Below are 27,855 nucleotides of genomic sequence, written 5' to 3'. Positions count from 1 at the left end.
GGTTGCTGCGTGGAGATTGCTGGGGTCCCAGCAGCAGGATCCCATTGATCAGACATCTTATCCCCTATCCTTTACATAGGGGATAAGATATCAAGAGGCGGAGTACCCCTTTAAGGGACAGTTCATGTACCCAAAAGTTGATCCTTTGCAACCGTATGACCCCTAGCAAGTTCCCTGCATGAGTCCCATTCATCAGAAAAAGGCTTGTGCATGGAACTTGCTGGGTGTTCTACGTTTGCCTCATAAACTGAACCAGCCAGCACCAGTTGCCTCTCTCCGCACCGCATTATGCAGATCGTGCAGGAGAGCAGCTTTGGTCATCCATGTTTTGCTAACTCTATTTTCACACACAGAAATAAATAAATGAGTCGAACAAGTCAAAGAACAGTTTAAAAAAAGGGGAACTTTATTTATTATTTATTAAAATGTTTGTGTAGGGGATTTTTTGTAACCTCCCATCACTCACAAAGAGCGTACAGTAACTAATACTCAGGACAGGAAAAACCTCCAGAGGGGAGGAAACCTGTAGGGAATCCATGGCTACTGTATGGCCCTTCCTCTGGGCATACTAAAGGAGGTTACCGCTAGAATTTGGGCAAATGTTTCTGTGTATGTGCATGATTCCTAGGCCTGTGCCTTCATCCAACGTCTTGCTGTAGGTCCCGAAATGCTACTCCATGTCCTGGAAATAGTGCATCTAAGATAGGGGACAAAAAAGATAGATTATTTACATGTTTATCATAGAAATACACATGGAACTGCAATAAAGACCTTTTGGACAAAACAATGTAACACTTACCAGTCACAGTCATGTGCATGACTTTGCATTCCCGTGTCCCTACACAGTGTCCAGCACCGGCCCCTCACTGATGAACAGGACCAGTGTTATTTCTGGGGCTATGCCTTCATCCAACGTCTTGCTGTAGGTCCGGAAATGCTACTCCATGTCCTGGAGATAATGCATCTAAGATAAGAAAAAAAAGATAGATTATTTACATGTTTATCATAGAAATACACATGGAACTGCACTAAAGATCTTTTGGACACAACAATGTAACACTTACCAGTCACAGTCATGTGTATGACTTTGCATTCCCACGTCCCTACACAGTGTCCAGCACCGGCCCCTCACTGATGGAGAATGAACAGGAGCCGTGTTATTTCTGCTCAGTGCTGCCCTTTGGTGGACAATGGTTATGACATCACATGTGTGACACGCTGTTACCTCCTGGGAGTTCTATTTCAGTAGTGCTGCTCTCTGATTGGCTGAAAATCAAAAAAGCTTTCTAATATATTCTGTATGACTGTTATCTAAGGTTTTTGACAATTTTTATTAAAATGGCGCCACTCCCTGTGGGTGTGTTATATTTGTTTCTCCTAACCAGACATTCTGTATAAGTAATATCATTTGGTGGCCCCAACAGCCTGGGCCCATAGGTTTCTTACATAGATCAATGCTACTCCGGTAGGCTCAATGAGCAGCACTGGCCGCCGGGACGTCTGACGAGTGACGTCCCTGACGTTGCGGTCTGGAGCGAAGGATGTCACTAGTCATACGTCCCAGCAGCCATTGATTTAAAGTGGTCGTGGCTCCTGCTGCCAGTTCAAGATCAGACACCATGGCCCTAGATTGACATACTGCAACACCGATCCCCTGTGGCTGCCCACCTGTTGCAAAACTACAACTCTCAGCCTTCGGCTGTCAGGGCATGCTGGGAGTTGTAGCTTTGCAATAGCTGGACAGACGTCTGTCGAAAGGGGGGAAAAAGCACCAGAAATAAAGCAATGTGGGCTTTGAAAAACACCATTTATATGTTGTTTTTAATCACAGCCTAAGCCTAGGAACAAACACAATTCTTGTTTGATGTTTTGGTTTTTTTTTGCACAAAAAAACAAACATCAAAATCTTCTCCCTCATTTCTTTTCTCAGCTATCTTCTTTGTGTTATTTTTGCTAAAAGCACTGGGGGGGGGGGGGGGGGGGGGGGGGGGGGAGGGGTTGTCTTAGAGATTTATCAAAACCAGGGAAGAGGGAAAGTGGACCAGTTGCCCATAGCAACCAATCAGGTAGTTTCTTTCATTTTTAAAAAGGCCTCTGAAAAGTGAAAGAAGCGATCTGATTGGTTGCTATGGGCAACTGGTCCACTTGACCTCTGCACAGGTTTTCATACATCTGTCCCAATGTGTATTATTATTATCATCATCATCATCATTATCATTATTATTATTATTATTATTATGGGAAGTGTTTTTTCTTTAGTGTTTTTTTTCCCTCTGGCTTTTCTCATTACAAGTCATGCGATTCTTTCATCATTTGACTGAAGGATTTCTAAAAAAAAAAATTGTGAGAAAATACCCCCCCCCCCCAAAAAAAAATTAAAAAAAAAAACATGCTCTCGGCATCCCACAGATTTGATAGCCTAAAAACACCATAAAAGGATGAAGAAACCCCCATTAGTGTCTGGTGTTTCATATTACCCTATTGATTCCAACCTAACATGTGCCCGCAGCGAGCATGGTGTTTTTTATGACAAACACGCCAAGTGTAATCCCAGCTGAAATGAATGTTTTCACAATAGGTGTGAACAGGCTGCAGGCTGTGCTAGATATATTTGCATAGTTGCGGCATACAGCACGTGCAGCATTTATGTGGCGGCTTTCCGCTGGCATATATGGCTTTCTGTGCTGGTGAATGCAGCGGGCACTTACTGGCGGTTTTTTCCTAGCTGCACAGTTTTGCACCACAACCACTCCGGCTGGGACCAGGCTGACCGATCTAATGACCAAGATGCCGCAGTGAACGGCTTTCTTTCTGTGAAAGTTCTGGCGAACTACAATGCTCAGAAGAGGAGGAGCGCCATTGAGCTTTTGGAAAGAGAATTAGTTTGGAATGGTCAGGGCCATGTGCGTTTACAAAGCCCCCCGTGGTACCAGAACAGTGGACCCCCCCACATGTGACCCCATTTTGGAAACTACACCCCTCACAGAATTTAATAAGGGGTGCAGTGAGTATTTACACCCCACAGATCTTTGGAACAGTGGGCTGTGCAAATGAAAAATTTAATTTTTCATTTTTACGGACCACTGTTCCAAAAATCTGTCAGACACCTGTGGGGGTAAATTCTCAATGTACCCCTTATTACATTACGTGGCGGGTGTAGTTTCCAAAATGGGGTCACATGTGTCGGGGGTCCATTGTTCTGGCACTATGGGGGCTTTGTAAACACATGTGGCCTTCAATTCCGGACAAATTTTCTCTACAAAATCCCAATGGCGCTCCTTCTCTTCGGAGCATTGTAGTTCGACCGCAGAGCACTTTAAATTCACATATGGGGTATGTTCTTACTCAGAAGAGATGGGGTTACAAATTTGGGGGAAGCTTTTTTCCTATTTTCCCTTGTGAAAATGAAAAATTTAGGGTAACACCAGCATTTTAGTGAAAAAAATATTTTTTTTTCATTTTCCCTTCCAACTTTAATGAAAATTCATCAAACACCTGTGGGGTGTTCAGGCTCATTATACCCCTTGTCACGTTCGGTGAGGGGTGTAGTTTCCAAAATGTGGTCACATATGGGTATTTTTATTTTTTTTGCGTTTGTCAGAACCGCTGTACAATCAGCCACCCCTGTGCAAATCACCAATTTAGGCCTCAAATGTACATGGTGCGCTCTCATTCCTGAGCCTTGTTGTGAGCCCACAGAGCATTTTACGCTCACATCTGGGGTATTTCCTTACTCAGGAGAAATTGCATTACAAATTTTGGGGGTCTTTTTTTCCTTTTACCGCTTGTGGAAATAAAAAGTATGGGGCAACACAAGCATGTTAGTGTAAACATTTTTATTTTTTTACACTAACAGGCTGGTGTAGCCCTCAACTTTTCATTTTCACAAGCGGTAAAGGGAAAAAAAGACCCCAAAAATTTGTAGTGCAATTTCTCCCGAGTACGGAGATACCCCATATGTGGCCCTAAACTGTTTCCTTGAAATACGACAGGGCTCCGAAGTGAGAGAGCGCCATGCGCATTTGAGGACTAAATTAGGGATTGCACAGGGGTGTACATAGGGGTATTCTACGCCAGTGATTCCTAAACAGGGTGCCTCCAGCTTTTGCTAAACTCCAAGCATGCCTGGACAGTCAGAGGCTGTCCAGAAATGCTGGGAGCTGTTGTTTTGCAACAGCTGGAGGCTCCATTTTGGAAACCCTGTCGTACAAGACGTTTTTAATTTTTTATTGGGGGGGGGGGGGGCAGTGTAAGGGGGTGTATATGCAGTGTTTTACCCTTTATTATGTGTTAGTGTAGTGTAGTGTTTTTAGGGTAAATTCACACTGGCGTGTTACGGTTAATTTCCCGCTAGGAGTTTGCGCTGCGGCGAAAAATTTTAAGTAGGAAATTTACTGTAAGCCTGTCCGTGTGAATGTACCCTGTACATTCACATGGGGGGCAAACCTCCAGCTATTTCAAAACTACAACTCCCAGCATGTACTGACAGACCGTGCATGCTGGGAGTTGTACTTTTGCAACAGCTGGAGGCACACTGGTTGGAAAACCTTCAGTTAGGTTATGTTACCTAACTCAGTATTTTCCAACCAGTGTGCCTCCAGCTGTTGCAAAACTACAACTCCCAGCATGTACTAATCACCGAAGGGCATGCTGGGAGATGTAGTTATGCAACAGCTTGAGATACCCAACTACAATTCCCAGCATGCCGAGACAGCTGTTTGTTTTCTGGGCATGCTGGGAATTGCAGTTTTGCAACATCTGGAGAGCTACAGTTTTTAAATCACTGCACAGTGATCTCCAAACTGTGGACCTCCAGATGTTGCAAAACTACAACTTCCAGCATGCCCAGACAACAAACAGCTATGTGGGCATACTAGGAGTTGTAGTTTTGCAAGATCTGGAGGGATATAGTTTAGAGACCACTGTATAGTGGTCTCAAACTGCAGCCCTCCAGCTGTTGCAAAACTACATATTCCAGCATGCCCAAACAGCTGTCTGGGCATGCTGGGAGTTGTAGTTTTGCAACATCTGGAGGGCTACAGTTAGAGACCACAGTCTCAGACTGTAGCCCTCCAGATCAACTTACCGGCTTCCATACCATCCCGGGAGCCGTCCTCTTCAGAAGTAAGTGACGGGTAAGTGGACGTCGGCGCCCGGTCCCCTTTGGTTCCCCGTTCTGCCCCGCCTATTGTGGGTGGACAAGACGGGGAAAATGAAAGTTAACCCCCCCCGCCCCCGGTCTGCTATTGGTCGTCCCATCTGACGATCAATAGCAGACCAATAGCAGGGATAGGAGGGGTGGCAACCCTGCCACCCCACTCCTATGCCTACAGGGGGATCGTGGGTGTCTTAGACAACCGCGATCTCCCTTCTATTTCGGGTCACCGGGTCACAATAGACCCGTATGACCCGGAATCGGCGCAAATCGCAAGTGTGAATTCACTTGCGATTTGCGCCGATCACCGATGGGTGGGGGGGGTCATCACAAATGCACCACTGGGCATTTGTGCGGGGTGCCTGCTGATTCATATCAGCAGTCACCCCGGCCCGGTCCCCGTCCGGCGCGCAGCGGGGACTGAAATTCCCACGGGCGTATGGATACGCCCTGGGTCCTTAAGTACCAGGACGTCAAAGCTTATCCATACGCCCTAGGTCCTTAAGTGGTTAAACACTAACCTTGAGGTTGGGGAAATTTGCCAGATTTGTAAATTATTTCTATTTAAAAATCTTAATCCTTCCAATACTTATCAGCTGCTGTAATCTACAGAGGAAGTTATTTTCTTTTTGGATTTCTTTCCAGTCTGACCACAGTGCTCTCTGCTGACACCTCTGTCCATGTCAGGAACTGTCCGGAGTAGGAGAAGTTTACTATGGAGATTTGCTCCTACTCACAGAGAGCACTGTAGTCAGACCGAAAAGAACTATACAACTTCCTCTATAGCATACGGCAGCTGATAAGTACTGTAAGGATTAAGATTTTTAAGAAGTAATTTACAAATCTGTTTAACTTTCTGGCACCAGTTGATTTAAAAAAATAAAATAAAATAATGTTTCCCCCCGGAGTACCCCTTTTACGTAACACCTGTAAATTCTGCACTACGAATATCAGCAGCCACTGAAGAGAGAGGTCATCCAACAACTGAAGTCCCAAAAAAATCTGCCACTAAATCCCTCAAGCAACCGTTCAGCCCCAGTCCAGAACCATCTGACTGGACCACAGGGACCAGTGTGGAGGAGAACAGAATGCCCTGGAAGGGAAAGCATTGGACTGTAGGGGCACATGACAGGGGGATTAGGCAGCGAGGAAAGGGTTAATGGGTTAGAGCGGGAGGTTCAAGGAGGAAAGGGAGGAGCTAGGTACAGGGGTCATAAGTAGGTAGGCAGGTAGTTAGGGCCAGTCGGGACACGAGGAGGAACGTGAGAAGAGCTCCCTACCTGATGGAGGACATGGACGCGATCTTGAGGCGAGTGAGGGAGGAGGCGCTGCTCCGTGGGCCCCAGTGGTTCGCGGAGCAGTTTCCGGGATTCGCGGCGCAGTCGGTGGGGGAGATCGGGCCCTGGTCCAGCAGCCGGCGCTCTCGCCCTCCGGAGCGCCTTTCACCTGCGGCCTCTCCCTCTGCTAGACGCCGGCGGGTGAGCCCTTCGGCCGTTGCCGGTGGCCTGAGGTCCGTGGCGGCCAGCGGTGTGCTGTCGGGGGGGAACGCCTGCCGGTTCGGATGCTGCGCTAGTGGGGACCGTGGGGCGTGCGGGCGGCGCGCCTCGCTCACTGCAATGGGAGCGTGGTGCGGCGGCCTGCTCCATGGGAGTGACGGTGATGGGGGAGCAGGCCAGGGGGAGGAGGACGACACGTGCCCCAGCTGACCCCGCCCCCCAGTCGGGGGGGGCGGGCTCCTGCGGGCCTGGCAGTCACCCAGGCCTTGATTCATGCTGCACCTGCGGCCTCCTCCACTAGAGGGGGCAGGCGGCATACTAGATTGTCGCAGGCTGCTGCTGCTGCAGGGGGAGCTGCAGTGTACGGGGGGAATGAAATTAGCCCCGCCCCTAGCGATGCCAGCGGTGATGAGCTGCTGCTGGCTGATGGTCCTGCTGTTGCCCTGGACCCGTTGGCCAATCCCCTGCTTCCCCTCGGGGTCGCAGGCACGGAGGTTAGCGGGGGCCGGAGTTCTTCGGCACATCGCAGACCGGGTTGACAGGTTGCTGGGCGGGGCTGGAGAGGACCCAGCAGTCATGGTACATATTGGCACCAATGACAAAGTAAGAGGTAGGTGGAGTGTCCTTAAAAATGATTCCAAGGACTTAGGCGGCAAGCTTAAGGCAAGGACCTCCAAGGTAGTGTTTTCTGAAATACTACCAGTACCACGAGCCGCACCAAAGAGGCAGCGGGAGATCAGGGAGGTAAACAAGTGGCTCAGAAGCTGGTGTAGGAAGGAAGGGTTTGGGTTCATGGAGAACTGGGCTGACTTCGCTGTCGGTTACCGGCTCTACCGTAGGGACGGGCTGCACCTCAATGGGGAGGGTGCAGCTTTGATTGGGGAGAAGATGGCTAGAAGGGTGGAGGAGTGTTTAAACTAGGGACTTGGGGGGAGGGAACCTACAGCAAAGAGGGGGAAGATAGTGTAGATAGAGAGGTGGGAATTATAAATGTACCTGGGGGTGGAGCGGAGGGAGGGGTTAGAATAGTTAATAGGAATAGGCTTCATAGGAAAATAAAACTTACACTCTTGAATCCCATTAACCCCAATAACATAAAGGATGGAAATGTAAAGTGTATGTTCACAAATGCCAGAAGCCTAGCAAATAAAATGGGGGAGCTTGAGGCCTTGATACTGGAGGAACATATTGATATAGTTGGGGTCTCTGAGACATGGCTGGACTCCTCGCATGACTGGGCTGTCAATCTGCAGGGGTTTACATTGTTTCGCAAGGATAGAATGAACAGAAAAGGTGGTGGAGTCTGTCTGTATGTAAGAAGTGGTATGAAAGTCAGTGTGAACGATGCCATAGTGTGTGATGATTCTGAGGAGGTGGAATCACTGTGGGTAGAATTACAAAAGGAGGGAAATACTGAAAAAATAATATTTGGTGTAATCTACAGACCCCCTAATATCACTGAAGAGATAGAAGGTCGGCTGCATAAACAAATAGAGAGGGCCGCCCGGGCAGGTACAGTGGTAATAATGGGAGATTTTAACTATCCAGATATAGATTGGGGTCCGGGGTTGGCTAAAACTACAAAGGGGCGACAATTTCTAAATTTATTGCAGGATAATTTTATGGGCCAGTTTGTGGAGGACCCAACAAGAAGTGATGCCTTGTTGAATCTGATCATTTCCAACAAAGCAGAGCTGGTTGGTAATGTAACTGTGCGGGAAAACCTTGGTAATAGCGACCACAATATAGTTACTTTTGACTTAAAATGTAGAAAACAAAGACAGGCGGGGAAGGCAAAAACATATAACTTTAAAAAGGCAAACTTCCCTGGGCTGAGGGCTGCACTACAGGACATAGACTGGGGGGAGGTGTTCTCAAATACTGATACAGAAGGTAAATGGGACATCTTTAAATCAACTCTAAATAACTATACAGCTAAATATATACCAAAGGGGAACAAATATAAACGATTAAAACTAAATCCTACATGGCTGACAAATGATGTTAAAAGAGCAATAAACAACAAAAAAATTGCCTTCAAAAAATTCAAATCTGATGGGTCAGCTATAACATTTAAACAGTACAAGGAGCTTAATAAAATCTGTAAAAATGTAATAAAAACAGCAAAAATTCAAAACGAGAGACAGGTGGCCAAAGAAAGCAAAACTAATCCTAAATATTTTTTTAGATATATAAATACAAAAAAATCAAGGACATAGTATGTAGGACCCCTTAATAATGATAATGGGGAGGTTGTCACGGGCGATCAAGAGAAAGCGGAGCTACTGAATGGGTTCTTTAGTTCTGTATACACTATGGAAAAAGGAGCTGACATTGGACAGGTCAGTGCTGGTAACACATCATGTAATGTACTGAACTGGCTTAATGTAGAGATGGTACAAGGTAAGTTAAGTAATATAAATGTAAGCAAATCTCCAGGGCCAGATGGATTGCACCCAAGAGTTCTTAGAGAGGTAAGTTCAGTAATATCTGTACCCCTGTTCATGATATTTAGAGAATCTCTGGTGTCTGGTATTGTGCCAAGGGACTGGCGCAAGGCGAATGTGGTGCCAATCTTCAAAAAGGGCTCTAGGTCTTCCCCAGGAAACTATAGACCGGTAAGTTTAACGTACATTGTGGGTAAATTGTTTGAAGGACTTATAAGGGATTACATACAGGAATACATAGGGGATAATTGTATTATAAGTGATAACCAGCATGGGTTTACTAAGGATAGAAGTTGTCAAACCAATTTAATTTGCTTTTATGAAGAGGTGAGTAGAAGCCTTGACAGAGGAATGGCTGTGGATATAGTGTTTCTGGATTTTGCTAAAGCATTTGATACTGTCCCTCATAGACGTCTGACAGGTAAGTTAAGGTCTTTGGGTTTGAAAATTTTAGTTTGTAACTGGATTGAACACTGGCTCATGGATCGTACCCAGAGAGTGGTGGTCAATAATTCGTACTCTGATTGGTTCACGGTTATTAGTGGTGTACCCCAAGGTTCAGTACTGGGACCGCTGTTGTTTAATTTATTTATCAATGATATAGAGGATGGTATTAACAGCTCTGTTTCTATCTTTGCAGATGACACCAAGCTTTGTAGCACGGTACAGTCTATAGAGGATGTGCATAAGTTACAAGATGACTTGGATAGACTAAGTGTCTGGGCATCCACTTGGCAAATGAGGTTCAATGTGGATAAATGTAAAGTTATGAATCTGGGTACTAATAACCTGCATGCGTCATATGTCTTAGGGGGGGATTAAACTGGCAGAGTCACTGGTAGAGAAGGATCTGGGTGTACTTGTAGATCACAGACTACAGAATAGCATGCAATGTCAGGCTGCTGCTTCCAAAGCCAGCAGGATATTGTCATGTATCAAAAGAGGCATGGACTCAAGGGACAGGGACATAATACTCCCCCTTTATAAAGCATTGGTACGGCCTCACCTGGAGTATGCTGTTCAGTTTTGGTCGCCTGTACATAAAAGGGACACTGTGGAGCTGGAAAGGGTGCAGAGACGCGCAAATAAACTAATATGGGGCATGGAACATCTTAGCTATGAGGAGCGATTAAAGGAGTTACAATTGTTTAGTCTTGAGAAGAGACGTTTAAGGGGGGATATGATAAACGTATATAAGAATATTAATGGCCCATACAAAAAATATGGAGAAAAACTGTTCCAGGTTAAACCCCCCCAAAGGACGAGGGGGCACTCCCTCCGTCTGGAGAAGAAAAACTTTAGTCTCAAGGGGCGACACGCCTTCTTTACCATGAGAACTGTGAACTTATGGAACAGTCTACCTCAGGAACTGGTCACAGCAGGAAAAATTAACAGCTTTAAAACAGGATTAGATACATTCCTGGAACAAAATAACATTAATGCTTATGAAGAAATATAAAATCCCATCCCTTCCCCAATATCGCGCCACACCCCTACCCCTTAATTCCCTGGTTGAACTTGATGGACATATGTCTTTTTTCGAACATACTAACTATGTTACTATGTTACTATGATGCCGCTGTTGGGGGTGATTTGACTGGTGTTGCTGCATTCCGCACGGAGGGGGTTCTTCGGGTCCAGCCTCCTGTCGTCGATGGTAGCCGAGTCCGTGATGTCCGGAGCCGTCCCGCAGCTGGAGTTACGGCCGCTGGTCCAGAGCCGGTAAGGTCGGGTGAGTACACCACTGTCTCCACTGCTGCGGGTTCAGGGGGGGTGGGGGGGTTGGAGGGTTTGCAATATTTCGTAGATGGGTTGCAAGCGTTGCTGCGCAGTAGCGGGTTGTCTGCGGGTGGGTCGCCGGTACCTGTGTGGGGCGCAGCGACTTTGTCCAAGGGGCTGGTGGATATAGTCGGGGTCCTGGGGTTGCTCGGGCGAGCTCACCCCAGGTGGTGGGGGCGTCGGGATCCGGTGGGGGGGTTCGTTTGGCTGCTTCTGCTCAGGGGGAGGTGTACGTGTGTTTCGAGGGCCCCTTGGGCGCGCACCTTAAGGCTGAGGTGCGGGAAAGGATTTGGAAGCGGGAGTATGTGGATATTTTTTCGCTACTCCTGCTTGAAAAATTTAATCTGGACAGGGTTAGGCCGGATGAGTCGAAGCGTATGGAGAAGGTTGAGGAGGAGGAGCGCCGGCGGTATCGGCTGATACCGCGGACCTTCTCCAACTGGCTTCAGGCGTTCGCTATTTTGGCCAGCGTTGTGGGAGAAAAGTCGCCGGAGCATTGCTCTGGTCTCTTTTGTTATTTGGAAGCTGTTGGGGAGGCGTATTGGGTGTATGGGGGTTCGGCGTGGCTTTGGTACGATGAACAGTTTAGGCAGCGGATGGCGGTGCGTCATGATTTGAGGTGGGACCATAAGGACATAGGGCTGTGGATGCGGCTTATGGCGGCTCCACGCAGTGGGGGTGGCCTGCAGTCCTTTCGGGACAGCGCCGGAGGTGCAGGGCCGGGGTCAGGGTGTTTGCTGGCAATTCAATAAAGGGAATTGCAAGTTCGGAGCAGAGTGCCGTTTTAAGCACGAATGCTCCGGGTGCGGAGTGGGTGGCCACGGGCTGTCGTGCTGTTTCTGGCGAGGTAAAGGCAAATTGGGGGAGGTTGATGCGAAGAGGGGCGACCCCGGTGCAGGTGGCAAGGATGGAGCCTTTCCTCGCCAAGTACCCAAATAGGGCGGCGGCGGAATTTTTGAGGGCGGGGTTTACGGACGGATTCCGTATCACCTTTGAGGGGGTTCTGGATGGGAATGGGGAGGTTAGGAATTTGGTCTCGGCTCTTGTCCGGCCAGATTTGGTGGAGGAGAAACTGATGAAAGAGGTGTCTTTGGGTCGGATGGCTGGTCCTTTTGACTCGCCTCCGTTGGTGGGCCTAATAAGTTCCGCCTGTTTCACCACCTTTCACATCCTTCTGGAGGGTCGGTGAATGACGGCATTGACCCAGCTATCTGTGCTGTGACTTATACTTCTTTTGATGCGGCATTGGCGTGGGTCCGGAGGTACGGCCAGGGGGCCTTGTTGGCCAAGACGGACATTGAGGCCGCTTTTCGTCTGTTGCCGGTACACCCGGACAGTTTTGCGTTATTGGGGTGCTGTTTGGGAGGGCGTTTTTTTGTAGACATGTGTTTGCCCATGGGCTGCTCAGTTTCATGTGCGTTTTTTGAGCAGTTTAGCTCCTTTTTGGAGTGGGTGGTGCGGGTAGAGTCGGGTTTGGATTCGGTTTTGCACTACCTTGATGACTTCCTGTTTTTGGGCCCGGCGGGGTCTAGGGTGTGTGCTATTTTACTACAGGAAATGGAGAGGGTGTCGGGCTGGTTTGGCGTTCCGTTGGCGCCTGACAAGACTGAGGGCCCGTCTACGTCGGTGAAGTTTTTGGGCATAGTGATCGACACTGTGGCCATGGAGTGCCGGCTGCCAGAAGATAAGCTGGGCGATCTGAGGGAGGAGGTGGCGAGGGCGTGTCGGGTTCGGAAGCTGCAGCTGCGGGAGGTCCAGTCTTTGCTGGGGCGTCTCAATTTTGCGTGCCGGATCATGCCTATGGGGAGGGTTTTTTGCAGACGTCTCGCGGCGGTCACGGTGGGTGTTTCTCGGCCTAATCACTATGTGCGGTTGCCGGTGGGGTTGCGTGAGGACCTGAGGGTGTGGCAGGATTTTTTGGGTCGGTATAATGGGCGCTCTGTGGTGATGGGGAGGCCGGTATCGAGCGTTGACCTGGATCTGTATACCGATGCGGCTGGGGCCTGCGGGTTTGGGGCTTACCTTCAGGGTCAGTGGTGTGTGGAGGTATGACGGGAGACTGGGCTGACTAGGAACCTTGCATTCCTGGAATTGTTGCCGATCGTGGTTGCAGTGTTTGTATGGGGGGAGCTGTTTCGCAATAGGAATGTGTGCTTCCATTGTGACAACCTGGGGTGGTTTTGGCTATCAACAACCAGACGGCGAGTTCTCCGCCAGTGGTCACGTTGCTGAGGCGATTAGTGTTGAGGGTGCTAGAGCTTAATTCTCAGGTGGTGGCGTTGCATGTGCCGGGGGTGGATAATTCGGTGGCTGACGCTCTCTCTCGCTTACAGTGGGACCGTTTCCGGGAACTGGCGCCGGAGGCCGAGGTGACCGGCCTTCCGTGTCCGGAATGGCATCTGGTTTAGAGTTGGCGCTCGCTTTAGTCTGTCGGTCAGTAAGCCAGGCTACTTGGGCTTCTTATCGACGCTGGTGGTCGGACTGGGAGACGCTACTGGGACAATTGTCGTTTATGGGCGCCCCTGCAGATTGGGAGGCGGCCCTATTGTATTATGTTGGTAGGCCGTTTTGCGAGGACATGTCTCCGGCGGGGATTGGCCGTCGGATGTCGTCTTTTGCGTTCTGGTTCAAAGTTCGTGGTTTGCCGGACGTCTCTAAGTCGTTTTTGGTGCGTTAGGCACTGCGGGGGTTTCGGAGGGGGGCGGTGTCCAGGGATTCAAGGCGTCCGGTGACTTTTCCGCTTTTGTGTCGGTTGGGGACGGCGTTGGATGGGATTTCTATTTCGGATTACGAGCGTTGTTTGTTATGATTGGCGTTTGTTTTGGTGCTTTTTGGGGCATTTCGGATGTTAGTTTGGAAGGTGGGGTTTTGCGTTCTTTGCTGCGCCGTTCCAAAACGGATCAGGAGGGTCGTGGGGTTACTGTGCGTTTGGCGGCCTTACGGGGCCTCGGCTATGTGTCCGTTTTTTGCTATGCGGCTTTTTTGGAGGTGAGGGTGGGGGTTGTGGGTCCTTTATTGGTACACGCAGACGGGAGTTTTTTATTGCGTTTTCAATTCGTGGTTTTTTTTTGGATGTGTTTGGCGGTGGTGGGTTTTGTGGCACGGGATTATAGCTCGCATGCGTTCCGCATTGGGGCGGCTACCGAGGCGTCTCGTTGGGGCTTGGGACCCGAGATCATTAGGCGGATTGGGAAGTGGGAGTCAGAGAGGTTTCAGTTGTATGTTCGTCCTCATTTGCTGTGATTGTTGTGTGTTGGGGGAGTGCGGTTTGTATTTTGTTATTGTTTTTTGTCTTTCAGGTGGCGGCCCGGGACTTGTGTGGATTATCGGCCACTCCTATGTGGTGAGGGGTGGGGTGCGGGCTGGTGTTCGTCCAGCGGGCCAGCAGTTGGGCTTGACGAGTTCGGCAGGTCAGGTCCACTGGTTGGGGAAGAGCGGAATGCGGAATTGTTGGCCAGGGTTCAGTTTTTTGTACACTTGGACAGAGCCCCCAACGACCTTGTCATACACCTAGGAGGGAATGATTTGGGTGTGAGGAGATCCCGGGATCTGACCTGGGACATCAAGCTGGACTTGATGCGATTGTGGTCGTCCTTTCCAGGCCTGATCATCGTGTGGTCTGAAATGGTGGCCAGGAGGAAATGGAGGCAGGCCAGGTCTGTGGTTGCCATTAATAGAGCACGGATTAAACTCAATAAGGTGGTGGGCAAATTCGTGGCCCGTAATGGGGGCCTGGTGGTGCGTCATAGAGAATTGGAGGGGAGCTCTTCGGAGTTCTTGGATGATGATGGCGTTCATCTGAATATTTTTGGTATGGATCTGTGGATCTTTGAGATTCGGGAGGTGGTGGAGCGAGCACTTAGTCTGTGGTGGAACGGGGACAAGTGAGGAGTCACTTGTCGCCATTGTGGCGGTGGCAGGAGAGAGACCTGGAGGTACAAGTGGATGGCATGGAGGTGATGGGATACAGTGTGGAGGTGGGCTGGGAGCGGTCCCAGCCCGATGGAAAATTCTGCAAGGGAACATGGGTTCCCAGGATTGTTGGGGGGCCTCACAAAATGGTGCTCCTGTGCAGGCGCTAACGGCTAGGAGCAAGTGAGGCCCCATTCTAGCTTGGGCTCGGTAACAGTGCCTTCAGGTCCTCCTCCTGTGTTAGGGACATGTTAATTGGTTAACTTATGTTAAGAATGTTTTATTCAGGGCGTGACTGGACTCGCTAGAGAGAGGAAGCATGGTGTGAGAGCTCCCGCCGGACTGGACTGAAAACGGGCTAATCTGAAGGTTATGGGTGGTAGATCTCTTGCCAAACGGAAGAAGAAGCAACCTGCACCCACTGTGCCTCCTCTGAGCGGTATCGCCCGCTATTTCGCATCTCAGCCATCCGATCGGACCGACCAACCTGTGGTGCGGCCTTCAGACGCCATTCCCCAACAACAGCAGTGCGAGGCGGGGAGAAGGAGTGAGCAGGCGCTCCACGCGGCGTCTGCAGCAAGTGACCCCGCTGACAGTGCAACTCACACGGCCTGCAGACAGAGAGAGACCGGCGACAATACACAGGACTCTGCTCCGGGCTTTGACAACGCGCCGTGCGCGATACTGAAAGTAAGTGCCGCCGCCTCCCTCCAGCACCAGTGCTCGGCTACCTCACGGCCTCCACTGCTGCCATCTCCTGCTGCGCCACAGCGTCCGGCACAGACCTGTGCCGTCCAGCACCCGGTCACCTACTGGTGCGGAACTGCACTTAACTTAGAGACTCCTTCCCCACTTACCTCCACATCCCTACCTGAGTGCTTATCTGCCTCTGTCAGACCACCAATGCCCGGGCATCAACCCGCTAAGAAGCTAGGCCCTGCCATACAGCCTATATCCACCAACCTCTATGTGACACAGATAGGGATGGGATCCTCACAGTCTACTGATGACAAACCAGTAGGGCAGTCTGCAATACCTGCCTCCCCGGCTCCTGACCACAGCTTGATGCCATAACCTGAACATCAGGTACTTCCTGCACCTGAATTTCGCCAGGGCTTGCAGCCTGAGTCCCCAACTCCCAATAATACATCACCCGACACAATAGCCTCCTCCATGGCTGCCGGTCCTGCCGCAATGAATCCACAGGCTGCTGGCCCCTCGCCATCCTTGCCGTCTCCTGCCACTGGCCAACACGTTTCACGTGAGATCCAGTATACAAATCCTGCATCTATGACACCTTTATTACCTACCTGCCAGGACTCGGGGAATGCCCAGCAGTCACAAGATGGCGATTGGAGGCTGGTTGAGAAACGACATAAATCGCAAGGGACTTTACGTACACCACCTGTACGCGGAGCGGCTGCGCCACCCCAGCTACCTGTGCTCCCAGAAAAGGTTCCTGGCCCTCCGGCATGCGACATAACTGACTGGGCCAATGAAATGTACTCTGATGGCTCCAACTCTGATAGAGACTCTCAAGACTCATCTGTGGATAGTGACGCCCCTGAGTACTGGGGTAAAAGTCCCCCTGCAAAGAAAAAATTATTCAAGACCCCGATGAAAGTGAGACATAATAAACGCCGTTCCCGTGACCATTCATCCTCTGAGGACTCTCATACTCCAACGGAGGATGCCCCTCATAGGTCTGCACCCTCTAGACAGCAGATGCCAGCCATAACTGCCACGCTTCAGTCACATGTGCCGCCTCCTACCTTTCCACTTACTCCTGAGATGGCGCTCTCGACATTGCAGGGACACCCTGAATTGCAAGCACTCTTGACCCTGATCCCCACTAAAGCTGACTTGGCAACGCTGGCGACCGATCTCAAACTTGCTTGGAACCGTGACCTGGAACCCGTTAAGGCTGAGGTGTCTAACTTACATAAGAAGGTCCAGAGACTGGAGGATTTTTGCTCTACTACTACAACCCACCTCCAGAAACTACAGGAAGCCACAGAGAAATTGACATTACAGCAAATCCACACAATTGATCACTTGGACGATCTTGATAATAGGAATCGGCGCAATAATCTTAGGATCAAGGGCCTTCCGGAAACAGTTCTACCTCAGAACTTGCCAGATACATTGCAACTTCTCTTTAATGAACTACTAAAGAAACCGCCGTATTCGAACATAGAACTGGATCGTGCTCACAGGGCTCTCAGAGCGAAACATCCTGATCCGAAAAAGCCCCGTGATGTTGTCTGCAGAGTGCATCATTTTCTCCAGAAAGAGGCAATCCTGAGAGGTGCTAGACAGGTTAAAAACCTTTCCTATAATGGTTCCCCTATACAGATATACCCAGATCTTTCTCTACGGACCCTCTGTTTGAGAGCCTCCTTGAAACCGTTGCTGACTCTGTTACAAAATGCTAAAATTGTTTACAGATGGGGCTTCCCCTTCTCTCTGATTGCAAAGTATGGATCCAATATCTCTACGCTCAAGAGACCGGAAGATTTGCCTGCCTTCCTTGAAGCCTTCCGTATCCCCCATGTCAGTCTGCCTGAGTGGGAAGCCTTGTTCTTATCTCCCCTTCCTGCTGCACCGCAAAACCGTCCTGATCGATCTCCGAGAGACCGTCCATCCGAGGTCACCACAAGTGTCCCGCTGCAGCAAAGATCGAAACGTAAAACCTGAGCTGCCTATCTGAGATATTAGTGTATTACCTCATATGTAGTTTAACACTGTCAAATGTGGTTGCATTATGTCACCGCAGATAGATTACTGATATTTCTTGTCTTTTATAGCTTGTCCTCATATGGTCACTGTTTCCTGGCCTGTTAGTCTTATATTCTTAACTTGTTTATTTTATGTCTCCTTTGCTCCCATGGTACCCACTCTTCCTAAATATAATTTACTACCTGCTTACATAATGCCCATAACCTACCAACTACCATTGTTCCCCTAATTTAGTTGCTACTGTTGTCTCACTTAGCCCGTTTCATACTCGCCTCATCCCCTTAAGCGGGGATGAAGCTCTGACCTGTTACTCATAAGTCCAACCCAGGACCACTAAATGCTGTCCTTTCTGGCTTGTCTACCACGTTACCCCACTAGTATGTACATCGGACTGGTTCCGTTGGTACCTCTGACCCTTATGGTCTATTCCTTTAGTCCCTTTGCTTCTGTGTCTGTGCAGAAGCTTCTCTTCCCTTGCTTTCCTCCCTTTTCCCTTCCTCCCCACTTACTTGTGCTCTCTTCTATACGCAGACTTGAATCCTTGGACACTTGCCTGACTGATGGGCTGGACCCTCCACCTGTCTACCAACGGTGTGGTGAATATTGGCAATTATTCGCGAAATTAATAGCAAATAGATTGGCACCCTACATGAGCTCCCTCATCCACCCGGATCAGGTGGGCTTCGTCCGCGGAAGGGAGGCAAGAGATAATACTCTATGAGCATTCTCTGCAGTGCATTGTGCTCGATTACACGCTTCTCCCCTATTCTTGCTCTCTCTGGACGCGGAGAAGGCCTTTGACTGGGTGGACTGGGAATTTTTGGGATCGACTCTGAGACAAATAGGTTTGGGCCCCCATATGTTTGCCAGAATCATGGCGCTGTATTCCTCACCCCAGGCTAGAATCAGAATCAATGGACAGCTGTCGGCTCCCTTTAGCATTCGCAACGGTACGAGGCAAGGCTGCCCATTATCACCTATCCTTTATGTCCTATGCATGGAGCATTTGCTCAATGCAATACGCTCGAATCCAGATATAAGAGGCCTCTCCTCTCCCTCGTGCAGTTGCAAATGCTCAGCGTTCGCTGACGATATCCTTCTATTTCTCTCCTCCCCGCTCACTACCCTCCCTTCCCTCCTCTCCACCATAGCACAATATTCGGCTTATAGTAACTATAAACTGAACCCATCCAAAAGCGAAGCTTTGAATATCACACTGCCCTCCCAAATGATCACTCACATTTCTTCCACTTACCCTTTTAAATGGCAGAGGTCATCACTGAAATATCTTGGGATCCTAGTCCCTAGTGATCTGGCTAGCACTTTTCAATTAAATTTTCCCCCATTGTTCCACACCCTGAGAACTGACTTGTCGAAATGGGACAATAAAAACTTCTCAAGGATTGGCAGGGTAAATATTTTTTAAATGAACATCCTACCCCGCTTACTCTATCTCTTTGCCTGTATCCCCTGTCATATCCCCTGTTCTTTCTTTAAGGACCTCTCTGCAATGCAGTCTCACTTTGTTTGGAGTAAGAAACATCCCCGCTTGGCAGGGAAGGTGCTTTATAGACGCAAGAGGGAGGGTGGCCTCGCACTGCCAGACTGCCTATCGTATTACAAGGCGATCATATTAGCCAGAATGCTAGACTGCTACCACAGTCAGACTGCTAAGCAATGGGTTGTCTTTGAAAGAAATCTCTGTGGTATGGATGCTAGGTCTACCTTGTGGACCAAAAGACTGCCCGCCCCCTTGCACCCACCTGACCATTTACCCCCGGTAACACATTCAATACTGCGAGCACATCAGTCCTACCTGAAAAATACATCTCACTATTTCCCGGATGGCCCCCCTTATGCCCCTGTTTGGCAATGTGCTCTTCCCGCCAGCGCAGACTTCTGCCACTTTCTTAACGCGTAAAAAGTCTGATTATGTCCTATTCTCTTCCTTACTGCAACCCACAGGCTTGAAATCCCTCTCCGACCTTTTGGGTGGAACTCAGCCTTCAACTATACATAGGTTCCAATATAGTCAACTTCTACACTTCTATAACACCAACAAAGCCGCACTCCGTCTTCATAGACAACTGACCCCCTTTGAAACCCTTTGTGCGGCCTCCGCTCCTGTCCCCCATGCAATCGGAACTCTCTATGCCCTGATCATAGGGGAACGCTCTGAAATTCCCCTGCCCTATCGAGTGGCATGGGAAAGGGAACTACAATGTTCTATTCCTGACAATGACTGGTCTCGTGCCCTGCTACTTTGTCACAAATCTAGTATCTCATGCAAGGCACAAGAAACTAACTATAAAATCATCACGAGATGGTACAGAGTGCCGTCTCTTTTGGCGCAGATGTTCCCACAGGCTTCTGATGCATGTTGGAGGTGCGGACGCTCAAAAGGGACAATGTCCCATATCTGGGTGACATGCCCGACATTGAATACGTTTTGGACACAAGTTTTATCTACCGTAAATAGGCTGACGACCCTTTCCATCGATAAGGACCCACGACCTATCCTCCTGTCCATATTCCCTAACACATGCCCCCGTCTGTCAGCCACTTTAGCACACTATTTACTTATCTCGGCTAGAGCTGTGATCCCTCGCCTTTGGAAATCTCCACTACCCCCGACCTACTCCTCATGGCTGAGGGAAGTTACCTATACTTGTAGGATGGAAGAACTCCGGGCAGACTCTACCCGACAGTTCGATAAATACCATGCTGTTTGGTCGCCTTGGCTATCCTATGTTGCCTTTCAGGAGTTCACTGATGATAACCTGGATCTGTCACCACGCACGCTCATCCCCCTCTGTCCAACTCCGCAATAGCTCACCCACAGTTGCTGTTTACTGCTTAGACAGGTGGAGAGGTTCAGTCCGAACAGGTAAGACTCTCTGCCATATTACACTAAGTCTGCTGCATCCTATCTCCCCCTCTTCGATTTTTCTACACCCCCCCCCTCCTTCCTCTATCCCCCCCTGTATCTTTTCCTCTCTCTCCCTCCTCTCCTATCTTCCAGTTCCCTCTACCGCTATTGTGTTTCCTTTGTCTGCCCTGGTTCGCTGCTTCACTACTGGCGATGTTTGAATTTTCGCTATAGTTATCGAATTTATACGTAGTTCTGAATCCTGTTAGCTACTCACAACCTCTGTTCTCTGGAGTTCATTTATGATGTGAGGCTCGGACTGCTGTAATGTTTAACTTCGCTGAGTGACCCAAACTCCTTGTTTACTTGAGCCATGTGGGCTTTGTTGCCTGACCAGTGTAGACACTTCTCATGTTGTAATTTTCATTTTACCTTGTATGTTGAAAACCTTAATAAAACTTTACTTTGAAAAAAAAAAGAATGTTTTATTCAATGTTATGTATGATGTTCATACAAGGTTGCCTTACAATGTTTTATTGTTATTTATTGTTTGATATTTAATAAAGGGGCTGCTGTGGCCTTGTTACCACCAACACTGTGTCTGTCATGTTTAAGGTAAGGGATTCCTCGTTACAAAGGGGGCTTTTGGGGGTTGGTGGATGGTAGGTTTTAGCAGCTATAATATCCCCTAGTCAAGGGTCCAGGCTGTAAAATAGAAGAACACCGGAGCAGCCAGATACACTGACTCTAAGGCTGAGCCTCATACTTCTACCGAAGCTGCAGAGTTATAGGGGAACTGTAAAAATGAAAGTACTACAACCCCCAGTGTGGCCAGTCTGTGCCCCCCTAAGGGTCAGGGTTGGAGGAGGCACAGGTTGAACAGACACACTACAATGGGAGTTGTAGTACTGTAGATGTTAAAGAAAAAAAAAATGTTTTCATCAGGTTGCCCATAGCAACCAATCAGATTGCTTCTTTCATTCTTGAGAAGACCTCTGAAAAATAAAAGAAGTGCTCTTCTGAGTGTTGCTGTGTAAGAGGGGGCGTGAAAGAGGAGTTACAAAAACAGGAGTTTGAAAGCAGGAGGTTGAGATCGCTGTGAGTGTTAATTTCTGAACCCACAAGGTCTACAAAAAATTTTAAGTGTCATTTTGACTGTCTGTTTTTTCCTATACATTTGTGAAATCCCCATAACTAGATGGCCTCCATGTTGGAAAATGCAGTCCAATGTACATCCTGTTCAATGTATGCAATCCTTGAACAACAGTTTGAGGGTGCATATTGTTGTGCGAGATGTGTGCTAGTTGTCCGTTTGGAAGCCCAGATCCTGGATCTAGAGGGGCGACTGGCAACAATGAGAAGCATTAACAACATGGAGAGGAGTCTCGTGCTCACTGAGCAGGCACTCTCGGGAATAGAGGTGGGGGAGGACAGTGGGACGGAGTTGCAGGACAGTCAGGCAGTTAGCTGGGTTACAGTTAGAAAGAGGGGTAGGGGAAAAAGTGTCAGGGAGGCTAGTCCTGAACTGGCACACCCCAACAAGTTTGCCCGCTTGGCAGATGAGGGGGATGCCATTACAGAGCTAGCAGAACTGCAGCAGGATACCGCCTCTGACCGCCAGGGGGGTGTCTGCTCCAGTAAGGAGGGAGGGAGGAGTACAGGGCAGGCCAGACAGGTACTAGTGGTGGGGGACTCAATTATTAGGGGGACAGACAGGGCAATCTGTCACAAAGACCGGGATCGCCGAACAGTGTGTTGTCTGCCTGGCGCACGAGTTCGGCACATCGCGGATCGGGTTGACAGGTTGCTGGGCGGGGCTGGAGAGGACCCAGCAGTCATGGTACATATTGGCACCAATGACAAAGTAAGAGGTAGGTGGAGTGTCCTTAAAAATGATTTCAGGGACTTAGGCCGCAAGCTTAAGGCAAGGACCTCCAAGGTAGTATTTTCTGAAATACTACCAGTACCACGAGCCACACCAGAGAGGCAGCGGGAGATCAGGGAGGTAAACAAGTGGCTCAGAAGCTGGTGTAGGAAGGAAGGGTTTGGGTTCATGGAGAACTGGGCTGACTTCGCTGTCGGTTACCGGCTCTACCGTAGGGACGGGCTGCACCTCAATGGGGAGGGTGCAGCTTTGCTTGGGGAGAAGATGGCTAGAAGGGTGGAGGAGTGTTTAAACTAGGGACTTGGGGGGAGGGAACCTACAGCAAAGAGGGGGAAGATAGTGTAGATAGAGAGGTGGGAATTATAAATGTACCTGGGGGTGGACCGGAGGGAGGGGTTAGAATAGTTAATAGGAATAGGCTTCATAGGAAAATAAAACTTACACCCTTGAATCCCATTAACCCCAATAACATAAAGGATGGAAATGTAAAGTGTATGTTCACAAATGCCAGAAGCCTAGCAAATAAAATGGGGGAGCTTGAGGCCTTGATACTGGAGGAACATATTGATATAGTTGGGGTCACTGAGACATGGCTGGACTCCTCGCATGACTGGGCTGTCAATCTGCAGGGGTTTACATTGTTTCGCAAGGATAGAATGAACAGAAAAGGTGGTGGAGTCTGTCTGTATGTAAGAAGTGGTATGAAAGTCAGTGTGAACGATGCCATAGTGTGTGATGATTTTGAGGAGGTGGAATCACTGTGGGTAGAATTACAAAAGGAGGGAAATACTGAAAAAATAATATTTGGGGTAATCTACAGACCCCCTAATATCACTGAAGAGATAGATGTTCGGCTTCATAAACAAATAGAGAGGGCCACCCGGGCAGGTACAGTGGTAATAATGGGAGATTTTAACTATCCAGATATAGATTGGGGTCCGGGGTTGGCTAAAACTACAAAGGGGCGACAATTCCTAAATTTATTGCAGGATAATTTTATGGGCCAGTTTGTGGAGGACCCAACAAGAAGTGATGCCTTGTTGGATCTGATCATTTCCAACAACGCAGAGCTGATTGGTAATGTAACTGTGCGGGAAAACCTTGGTAATAGCGACCACAATATAGTTACTTTTGACTTAAAATGTAGAAAACAAAGACAGGCGGGGAAGGCAAAAACATATAACTTTAAAAAGGCAAACTTCCCTGGGCTGAGGGCTGCACTACAGGACATAGACTGGGGGGAAGTGTTCTCAAATACTGATACAGAAGGTAAATGGGACATCTTTAAATCAACTCTAAATAACTATACAGCTAAATATATACCAAAGGGGAACAAATATAAACGATTAAAATTAAATCCTACATGGCTGACACATGATGTTAAAAGAGCAATAAACAACAAAAAAATTGCCTTCAAAAAATACAAATCTGATGGGTCAGCGATAACATTTAAACAGTACAAAGAGCTTAATAAAATCTGTAAAAATGTAATAAAAACAGCAAAAATTCAAAATGAGAGACAGGTGGCCAAAGAAAGCAAAACTAATCCTAAATATTTTTTTAGATATATAAATGCAAAAAAAAAAAGGACAGAGCATGTAGGACCCCTTAATAATGATAATGGGGAGGTTGTCACAGGCGATCAAGAGAAGGCGGAGCTACTGAATGGGTTCTTTAGTTCTGTATATACTAGGGAAAAAGGAGCTGACATTGGCCAGGTCAGTGCTGGTAACACATCATGTAATGTACTGAACTGGCTTAATGTAGAGATGGTACAAGGTAAGTTAAGTAATATAAATGTAAGCAAATCCCCAGGGCCGGATGGACTACACCCAAGAGTTCTTAGAGAGGTAAGTTCAGTAATATCTGTACCCCTGTTCATGATATTTAGAGATTCTATGGTGTCTGGTATTGTGCCAAGGGACTGGCGCAAGGCGAATGTGGTGCCAATCTTCAAGAAGGGCTCTAGGTCTTCCCCAGGAAACTATAGACCGGTAAGTTTAACGTGCATTGTGGGTAAATTGTTTGAAGGACTTATAAGGGATTACATACAGGAATACATAGGGGATAATTGTATTATAAGTGATAGCCAGCATGGGTTTACTAAGGATAGAAGTTGTCAAACCAATCTAATTTGCTTTTATGAAGAGGTGAGTAGAAGCCTTGACAGAGGAATGGCTGTGGATATAGTGTTTCTGGATTTTGCCAAAGCATTTGATACTGTCCCTCACAGACGTCTGACAGGTAAGTTAAGGTCCTTGGGCTTGGAAACTTTAGTTTGTAACTGGATTGAACACTGGCTCATGGATCGTACCCAGAGAGTGGTGGTCAATGATTCGTACTCTGATTGGTCCCCGGTAATTAGTGGTGTACCCCAAGGTTCAGTACTGGGCCTGCTGTTGTTTAATTTATTTATCAATGATATAGAGGATGGTATTAACAGCTCTGTTTCTATCTTTGCAGATGACACCAAGCTTTGTAGCACAGTACAGTCTATAGAGGATGTGCATAAGTTACAGGATGACTTGGATAGACTAAGTGTCTGGGCATCCACTTGGCAAATGAGGTTCAATGTGGATAAATGTAAAGTTATGCATCTGGGTACTAATAACCTGCATGCATCGTATGTCTTAGGGGGGATTAAACTGGCAGAGTCACTGGTAGAGAAGGATCTGGGTGTACTTGTAGATCACAGACTACAGAATAGCATGCAATGTCAGGCTGCTGCTTCCAAAGCCGGCAGGATATTGTCATGTATAAAAAGAGGCATGGACTCAAGGGACAGGGACATAATACTCCCCCTTTATAAAGCATTGGTACGGCCTCACCTGGAATATGCTGTTCAGTTTTGGGCACCTGTCCATAAAAGGGACACTGCGGAGTTGGAAAGGGTGCAGAGACGCGCGACTAAACTAATATGGGGCATGGAACATCTTAGCTATGAGGAGCGATTAAAGGAGTTACAATTGTTTAGTCTTGAGAAGAGACGTTTAAGGGGGGATATGATAAACGTATATAAGTATATTAATGGCCCATACAAAAAATATGGAGAAAAACTGTTCCAGGTTAAACCCCCCCAAAAGACGAGGGGACACTCCCTCCGTCTGGAGAAGAAAAAGTTTAGTCTCAAGGGGCGACACGCCTTCTTTACCGTGAGGACTGTGAATTTATGGAACGGTCTACCTCAGGAACTGGTCACAGTAGGAACAATTAACAGCTTTAAAACAGGATTAGATACATTTATGGAACAAAATAACATTAATGCTTATGAAGAAATATAAAATCCCATCCCTTCCCCAATATCGCGCCACACCCCTACCCCTTAATTCCCTGGTTGAACTTGATGGACATATGTCTTTTTTCGACCGTACTAACTATGTAACTATGTAACTATGTAACTATGATTGGTTGCTAAGAGCAACTGGACAACATTTCCTCTCCACAGGTACATTTCCCCGATTGTCTTCATATTTAGGATGAGAATCTACTGACAAAGTGAGTAGCCAACCATTTCTGGGCATAAAACTCTGTAAGAGACAGCAGTCTGGGGGCGTCTGTGGTGGACATGAAGGAAGGGGGGGGTCCAGGGAAATTGAGATTTGACGTCTGCAGCGCGCGCTTCTCACTGAGCGACGGGTCTCATCCCAGGTATTGCAGGGGGACCCCCCACGATCAGCTACTTATCCCATAACCCATGGATAGGGGATAAGTTAATTTTTGCCATAGTTCTCCTTTAATTGGCCAGAACACACCCAAAATCGGTCCCAGCCAAACATTGCTTTGTGTCCTGTCATTTCTCCCAGCTGTTCTTTTTCTACCTGCTTGTAAGGCATGCCTACACTCTCTAATTCCTTAAAGTGGTACTCCGCCCCTAGATGTCTTATCCCCTACCTTAAGGATAGGACAAAAGATGACTGATCACTGGGACCCCCGCAATCTTCATGCAGCACCCGGCGTTCCAAATAATATATTTAGAACTCTGGGTTCTCGTGGTGCGGGTCGTGACCTCCCGCCACGCCCTTTCCATTTATGTCTATGGGAGGTGGTGTGATATCACAAGAAGGTGTGGCATGATGTCACGAATCCCACCACAGGAACCAGTGATCTAAACATACTATTTAGAATTTTGGTTGCTGCATGGAGATTGCTGGGGTCCCAGCAGCAGGATCCCCTTGATCAGACATCTTATCCCCTATCCTTTACATAGGGGATAAGATATCTAGAGGCGGAGTACCCCTTTAAGGGACAGTTCATGTACCCAAAAGTTGATCCTTTGCAACCGTATGACCCCTAGCAAGTTCCCTGCATGAGTCCCATTCATCAGAAAAAGGCTTGTGCATGGAACTTGCTGGGTGTTCTACGTTTGCCTCATAAACTGAACCACCCAGCACCAGTTGCCTCTCTCCGCACTGCATTATGCAGATCGTGCGGGAGAGCAGCTTTGGTCATCCATGTTTTGCTAACTCTATTTTCACACACAGAAATAAATAAATGAGTCGAACAAGTCAAAGAACAGTTTAAAAAAAGGGGAACTTTATTTATTATTTATTAAAATGTGTGTGTAGGGGACTTTTTGTAACCTCCCATCACTCACAAAGAGCGTACAGTAACTAATACTCAGGACAGGAAAAACCTCCAGAGGGGAGGAAACCTGTAGGGAATCCATGGCTACTGTATGGCCCTTCCTCTGGGCATACTAAAGGAGGTTACCTCTATAATTTGGGCAAATGTTTCTGTGTATGTGCATGATTCCTAGGCCTGTGCCTTCATCCAACGTCTTGCTGTAGGTCCCGAAATGCTACTCCATGTCCTGGAAATAGTGCATCTAAGATAGGGGACAAAAAAGATAGATTATTTACATGTTTATCATAGAAATACACATGGAACTGCAATAAAGACCTTTTGGACAAAACAATTTAACACTTACCAGTCACAGTCATGTGCATGACTTTGCATTCCCGTGTCCCTACACAGTGTCCAGCACCGGCCCCTCACTGATGAACAGGACCAGTGTTATTTCTGGGGCTATGCCTTCATCCAACGTCTTGCTGTAGGTCCAGAAATGCTACTCCATGTCCTGGAAATAGTGCATCTAAGATAAGAAAAAAAAGATAACTTATTTACATGTTTATCATAGAAATACACATGGAACTGCACTAAAGATCTTTTGGACACAACAATGTAACACTTACCAGTCACAGTCATGTGTATGACTTTGCATTCCCGCGTCCCTACACAGTGTCCAGCACCGGCCCCTCACTGATGGAGAATGAACAGGAGCAGTGTTATTTCTGCTCAGTGCTGCTCTTTGGTGGACAATGGTTATGACATCACATGTGTGACACGCTGTTACCTCCTGGGAGTTCTATTTCAGTAGTGCTGCTCTCTGATTGGCTGAAAATCAAAAAAAGCTTTCTAATATATTCTGTATGACTGTTATCTAAGGTTTTTGACAATTTTTATTAAAATGGCGCCACTCCCTGTGGGTGCGTTATATTTGTTTCTCCTAACCAGACATTCTGTATATGTAATATCATTTGGTGGCCCCAACAGCCTGGGCCCATAGGTTTCTT

General features: G+C 47.9%; 1 long non-coding RNA gene across 1 annotated transcript; it reads right to left on the bottom strand.

Annotated features, from left to right (window-relative positions):
- Positions 1–388: 388 nt before the first annotated feature.
- On the bottom strand, positions 389–27,625 carry LOC130368220 (uncharacterized). Its single transcript, XR_008892372.1, has 3 exons — positions 27,475–27,625; positions 800–964; positions 389–697 (listed from the first exon to the last, which is right to left on the bottom strand). It is a non-coding gene; the product is annotated as an uncharacterized LOC130368220 (long non-coding RNA).
- Positions 27,626–27,855: the final 230 nt, after the last annotated feature.

Source organism: Hyla sarda, chromosome 4 (genome assembly GCF_029499605.1).
Source record: "Hyla sarda isolate aHylSar1 chromosome 4, aHylSar1.hap1, whole genome shotgun sequence".
Lineage (NCBI taxonomy): Eukaryota > Metazoa > Chordata > Amphibia > Anura > Hylidae > Hyla > Hyla sarda.
The sequence above is the reverse complement of the archived record's forward strand: the minus strand, read 5'-3'. Positions and strand labels throughout refer to the sequence as shown.